This window comes from Pinus tabuliformis, chromosome 3_1, assembly GCF_031772625.1.
Source record: "Pinus tabuliformis cultivar Carrire ecotype Pingquan chromosome 3_1, CPIR1, whole genome shotgun sequence".
NCBI lineage: Eukaryota > Viridiplantae > Streptophyta > Pinopsida > Pinales > Pinaceae > Pinus > Pinus tabuliformis.
Window position 1 is genome coordinate 580,739,832 of NC_142301.1, and position 7,084 is coordinate 580,746,915.

At 32.5% G+C, this 7,084-nt stretch overlaps 1 long non-coding RNA gene across 1 annotated transcript; it reads right to left on the reverse strand.

Moving 5' to 3' along the window:
- Positions 1–4,324: 4,324 nt before the first annotated feature.
- On the reverse strand, positions 4,325–5,289 carry LOC149188323 (uncharacterized). Its single transcript, XR_016256263.1, has 2 exons — positions 4,818–5,289; positions 4,325–4,587 (listed from the first exon to the last, which is right to left on the reverse strand). It is a non-coding gene; the product is annotated as an uncharacterized LOC149188323 (long non-coding RNA).
- Positions 5,290–7,084: the final 1,795 nt, after the last annotated feature.

Consider the following 7,084-nt stretch of genomic DNA (forward strand, 5'->3'; position numbering starts at 1 on the left):
TGAGGCTACTGCGTAGTCCCTGTGCAACCTCCTCGAGAAATAACTCAACCTCCTCTCATTGCCTCTCAGGAACTGGAAATATTCCTTCAGACTCAGTATCTCTGCCCCTCACTGTGTCTGTGTCCCCTCTCTAGCTCGAACTCTCCTTTGTTGAATCATTACAACTGGGAAGCTCGATTTCTGCCAAGGAACTCAACCTCTAGTATGTTTCTCCTCAACCCCGTCGATCTCCTTTTATAATCTCTCGTTGGCTCACCAACGACCATGATTAAGTTCTCATCAATGACTAAGATCATTTTTGAGTTGATCTTTGTGAGTTTCTAGAGAAATATCGCCTTTCTCAATTAATTGTTGTTAATTAATATTTTTCCTAAGTCAAACTAGGGAAAAATTTAATTACTGACTAATTAACTTAATTGAGGTGCTTCTAGGTGGATTTTCTAGAAATGATTTTGGGGTTTTGGAGTCCTAGCGTTTCTTAGGCTCTCTCACCAAAGTCGAGACTAGAACACCATCTGACGTTACAAAAAATAACATATTCTCTTTTTTTTACCACATTTCTAAATAAAAACATTAGAGTATCATTGAAGAGTCACTAGTTGTTTAAATTGAAGTAAGAGACAAATGTTGAGAATAGATAAAGTTGTAATTCAATAGCATATTAACATAGTAGAGAGCTAATGCAAGTTATATATTTTAATTATCTAAAATCAATAAAGAACTTTGTGCTTACTATAGCTTTGTCCTCTTCTAGGTTGTTGTCTTTGATTTCCAATACATATTTTGACCCTACTTGCTTTGTAGGGGCGACAAATGCACCAATTGTCCGAATTGCAATTTTGGTTGTTATAAGTTCTTTTATTGTTGTACTTGGTACAAATCTATACTATTTGCATTATTGTAATTGCTTCATGTAGGGCTATTATGTAGTGAGAATCTCCATGATCATAGATTTTGTTAGGAGAAATTCTATAATCTAAACAAAGACCTTCTCCTTGAACAAATTTATCTTCATGTTGTCCATTGAGGATTTTTAGGATGTTTAATCTAATTTCCACTTCTCATTTTCAATCAAACAAATCAATGCACAATAGCCTTATGTTCTATGCTTGACAATATTTATTTTGTATGGTATTATGATATCTCCATTGAAGACTTTCCTAACTTTCAAGCTTTTCAAATCTTTAATTGTTGTTAGGTTTAAGTTTGTGTGCTTTTGCTTATCAACAATTAGTGTATGTGAATGAGTATACAATATTGCAAATCACATGGAAGGATATTATTATAATTCATGACTACCTTTTTATATGTTGTTGGGATGTCTCTTCTACTTGGTCATCTTGACGCCACCTTTCATTTTTGTAGTTCTTGAAAAAGGCGAATACAAATGTGTTATATTCAAAAGGAAAATGCTTTCCAAAGTAATAATTAGAGTTGATTCAAATTGTAAGTGCATGGAAAGTTCAATGAATGATTGCATTGGTTGGTCCATTTCAAGTAGAAGCGAAATGTAGCATAGATTATGTCATAATGACCAATATGCATCCAAGACGTTGGTTTAGCATTATTTAATTGGTAGGTTCTTCCACATATGGTCCATTATAGTCTTTGGTCGTGGAATAAATTGATCTGTTATTTCTTGTAACGTTTTATATTTCATGTACCATATTAGAGTTTTTCTAACAATACTCGACTTGGCAAAATGCCTATGTAGCATTAAAACAAACCATAAAACAAAATGAACAAAAGTTTACATTTGCTACAGTGACTGCATAGGGTGCCATTGAAGATACAATGAATGCAATAAAAAGATTCATTGATCCTTGAAAGATTCTCTTTATATATCATAAGCCCTCCAACCTATCCTCCTACCCAAAAGAGGTGCATTGACAATTAATACTATAAAAACTCATTTTAATTGATAGTAAATACTAAGTAATTTGCTAAGCTACTATTCAAGTGCAAATGAATAAAAAACACATTGAGTTTGTTGAGAGGATACTCTTAGTTATTCATGAAATATTTAAAAAGGACTCCATTCTTCAGTTATTCATGAGATATTAAGAATACCTCCATTTTCTATATAAAGATAATCACTTAAACTCACTTCAAGTTTGGATTTCCAAAATGCTTACTACAGATTTAAAAGAAGACAAATTAAACAAAAGGACCATGTGAGTTGTTTCCATACTTGGAAGCTTACGTATGTGGAGAAGATACTAAATATTAAAGAGGGTTGATTTTTTTTCGAGCTACATTAATATACATTATCCTATAAAGGCATTGCAAAAAGTGTCTTCATTCAATGATAGCAACATGCTCATGCATGGTAAGGACACATGACATGCACACTAGACAAATGTTGTTGCACTTACAAAAATCTTGATCCTTTGAATCAATGACACATTGTGATCACTAGGTTAAAACATAAAATATCTTGTTTTATTCCAAACATTAACATTCTATTATTATTTGCGTTTGTTTCATTCCAAACATTAGCATTCCATTATTATTGAGCTCTAATTATTAGACGATCAATGTCATGACTTTCCTTTTATCTTATAATGATAGATTTTGAACATGGATTCTTTGAGATCAAAGAACGAAAAAAAGAAAAAAACAATATTTATCAACTTTTGAACATAATATACTTTCTTTTCTTGTCATTGTTTTAAGAAGTTTTAACACCAAGAATTATTGTATCAAGAACAAAGTTGTTTGAAAATAACTAAAAAAGCTTACCTTATGGTCATTGATACGGTTAAGGGGTTTGAATAAACTACATCAACCTTTAGTCACATTTAACATTAAGTCCACTTATAAGATGTTACATGCTGAATATCAATGGCTTCCTATAGCAAGGTTATAAGATGATAATGAGGTTATGCGCTTCCATGAAGCAACATTGGGTACTCAATGCAATGTGTTGCTTTATCCAAGTGGAGGTTATTCACAATTCCATGTATAACAGTATAACAATTATCTCGTATAGCATAAAAAGGAAATAGAATTGGACTTTAAAATAGCTCAAGCTTGATAATGAAAAAACGCTGATTAAAATGCTTAAAATCTTGTTAGGTTGGGATATTGTGAACTATGACTCACCTTTAGCTTTACTGGTTGGGATAACCAATGCTTAATGCATGGTATACGTGGCAAGACACCAATGCATAGAAGATTCAGAACAAAGTGGTGAATGGACATACTGTTGCACCAACAACGTCCAATTAGATAACGAGAAAGACAAGATTCATGGGTGGTGGCATGACAGTGTCGATATATGATGGCATTGGTGTGTGGTAGGTCTACCAAGATCTGCAGTCTGATGGAAGGATATCCCTCCCTCCTTTGAATTTAAGTCACTACAACACCAAATGTTATTCAGTTTTTGAAGATCTTTATATTCAGTACAACCTAAATGGAGTTAATACACTGTAATCTCTTATGCAACGTGGAATGAGTGTCCATAGGATTTAAAGCCCATCTTTTGGTAGAGAAATTGTACTGAGAAAATTGGCCGGACCACCCCTGGGCCAGACCAACCCTGGTGGTTGTCATGATAATGAATATTGGAGGAGAGTCTAATGTTGATACTACCATTATTGTTAATTCTGGTAAGAGTAAGGACCAACTCTTGTGGTTGTCATGATAATGAATATTGGAGGAGAGTCTAATTTTGATACTACCATTATTGTCAATTCTGGTAAGAGTAAGGATTATTAGATTCACTACCTGGATTAAGACATATAGGCTTGCACTCAATTTTGGCTTTTTCTTTGAAATTTCCCAGATTTATAACTAAATATGTATTTATGATATCTTGAAATAACGACAAATCACAGAGACAATACTTCAGTGGACGAGGCCGTGGCCGTGGCCATGGGAGATAAACCTCCTTCAATCATGGGCACCTTGTCGATGTTTGCTGCGTACTCTGCTCTCCTTGTTCATATATAAGTGCAGAGAGGGTTGCTATGCTGTGAAATGTGTCCAGAGCTTAGCTTCTTAATAATGTCAAGATCCAATCAAGATGTACCTCGGGTTCTTTCTACCCTACCAATTCTAATTAGTTGCAATTGAAAATGGCTCAATAAGATTTCAAATTATTTCACAGGTCAATAAGTTTTTTTTTTCAGAGAGAAAAAGCAGTATAGATTATATTAAGAATATATAATGATCAAGTGTACATTGAAGGCTTAAAACCTCTGCCAGTATAGCAAGACATATTGAGCAAATCATATATAATGATCATGAAGACATAGAAGCATAAAACCTCAGCCAATAAGGCGGAAACATAATGATCAAAGCCAAAAGAGCATGCAGAGATAGGAAAAACCCCAAAAGGATCTGTAAGAGCTGTTCAGAATGAGCCAGAAGAGTTGAAAAGTATCAAATATACAAATGTGCTGTTTGTCTATAAGTAATGTATGACTGATAATGGAATGGCAACCATGGTAGCGTCGTTTTAATCTTGAACCCTAGCTGATCAAAACAATGATCTCCTTCTCAGCCAACGCCAGAATTCCATCTCGATTCAAGAAGGAACACCACTGCCATCATTTCTCCACTCTATCATTGCATAAAACGCTTCAAAATAAAAGTGCGGATGTTACTTTCATGATTCATCCATCTTATAGCGAGGTAATGTACAAGAAAGATTTAATTCGTTCTGTATCTTTATTTTATTTTATTTTAAGTGTCGTTAACTTGGGTATGCAGAAGGGAGAGGTACAGTACAATTCTTCGAAACGATTTCAATAAAAATCTGTTCAAGCAGATAAGAAATTAGCTGCATACCGTGTGCTGGTAAGGATTACCTGGTCATTCAAGTTTGTAAAAGGGTTTAATAAGGCAGTAGAGTCCCATGAAAATAACGACCATACACACTGAACTTGACCTTCGTCCTAAATCATCTGCTTTACCTACTGAGGTTGGTGCCATATCCACTGTAATAGTGACTGGGAGGAACATGCTGTGAGAGGAACAAAGACCTACTATTTGTCATCAGCAAGGGATTTCAACTTCGACCTGCCCCCATTGTCAGTAACACTGTAACTTCCACTTCAGCAGAGGGGCAATTTTGTGTGAAAGGATTGAGCCTTGTCCTCTTCAGCAAATAAATTCCCTATTGGACTGGATTGGATGATCCTATCCGATCGGAGAGGAAAGTTTGGCAGGAAGGGATAGGAGGGTGGGTAGGAAATGTCTGCAAGACAGATAGAATATGGTTAGATGTATGTGGTAGGTTAGTTACATATGGTGGGTTTTAATAGGATGAAGAGAAAGAACAACGGGTTTTAATAGGATGAAGAGAAAGAACAACGGGCTACTATTACAGGATGGCGGCTGAATTTTGGAAAAGAACCGCCGCTTTGAATGTTTGAAGCGTAATTATCCCTTGTGATCGCGAGATATCAATTATAATAATATTTTTATATATTAGAAGTTGGTAAGAAGTATTAATAGGTGGAATACATTTGTTTCTCATAAAAGAAAAACAACAAACTTTCTATTAAAAAGGGGGTTTACATTTGATTTCTATTAAAAATGTGAGTCAAGATATACCTCATAACTGCTAACATTTTTTTTATTCTACAGAAATATAAAAGACTACAGAATCTAGATTTTATGTTATGCCAGAGAAAATAGACCATACTTTTGTCTTAACATAAAATATTACAAAATGTAGATTTTATGTTATGCCAGAGAAAATAGACCATACTTTTGTCTTTCTAGTGTTCCAGCATTAACATTACTAGACTGGACAACTTAATCATCTTTACAAAAAGATTTTGTATAATAGCTATTGCAAAAAGGAAAGAAAAAGATCCCTCCATGAAGTAAGATGTAACATTATTTGGATAAAGCAATCATTTTGTATAATAGAAATATTGTATAATAGCTATTGCAAAAAGGAAAGAAAAAGATCCCTCCATGAAGTAAGATGTAACATTATTTGGATAAAGCAATCATTTTGTATAATAGAAATACTTTCAGAAGATTACTCCATGAAGTAAGTTGTAATATTACTTGGATAAAGCAATTTGTAACAAAATTATACTCTTTATAGATATGTTTAATAGTCAAATCCTAAGAGATATCAATCAACATTTTAATATATTTCATTCAATTTATAAGTATGTTTGGCCGATATGTAGGTTGAATATATTTATTTACACATATGGAAGTGTAGATTTATTAAAAGGAGTTATAACGCTAACATTTTGGAGGCAGAATAAGTCTTTTTTTTTTTAAATGTGAATATTGACATATAATAAATATTTAAATTTTAGTTATAATAATTGATGTGTTTTTATTTATTAATAATAATAATAATTAGAGTGTCATATTTCTTTATTTGTGAGAATAAGGGACTTGTTTTTAAGTAATGATTTGATTGTTAAAGCTTATGAAGATGTACATATTTTACTCACTTTAAATTTGAATCTATGATCTTTGACAAAGAAGAGCTTGTTCTTAACCATCAGACTCTCTCAAGCTATACATATAAGTATATATAGAGAGAAAGTGATAATGATATCTTTATGCATTTGATAGTGTTTTTTTTTTTTTTTTTAAATATTAAATTATGTTTGAAAGAAATGTTTTTCTCAATAGTCTATATCATTGATTAAAAAGCAAGATTTCCCATCTGAGATAAGAATCATTCAATTGCATTAGGGATATTTTATATGCAACCGAGTTACAAAAGACTCAATACACTTGAATGGTCATCCATGTAAACAACTAAAAAGAATATTCTTAAAAACACATCTATATCATAAATCAATCACAATACTGGAAAAAAAAATAAAAAATAAAAAAATAAAAGAAAATTAAGAAAGGGTAGTCATGTATTCTCATATATGAGTTGAGAGTAGCAAGCTTAATTTAATTATTTACCTTAAGAAACACTTTAAAAAACAATTTTAATCAAAGTATCTTAAAAGAAACATAAACAAATTGAAAACAACTTTTTTTTGAAAGAATGGAAGATATTTTCATCAATCTCCAGTTTCAAAATACATTTTGATGTATTGGCTCTTTAGCAAGCTTCAATAGCTTGTTTTAATTTGCAATTACT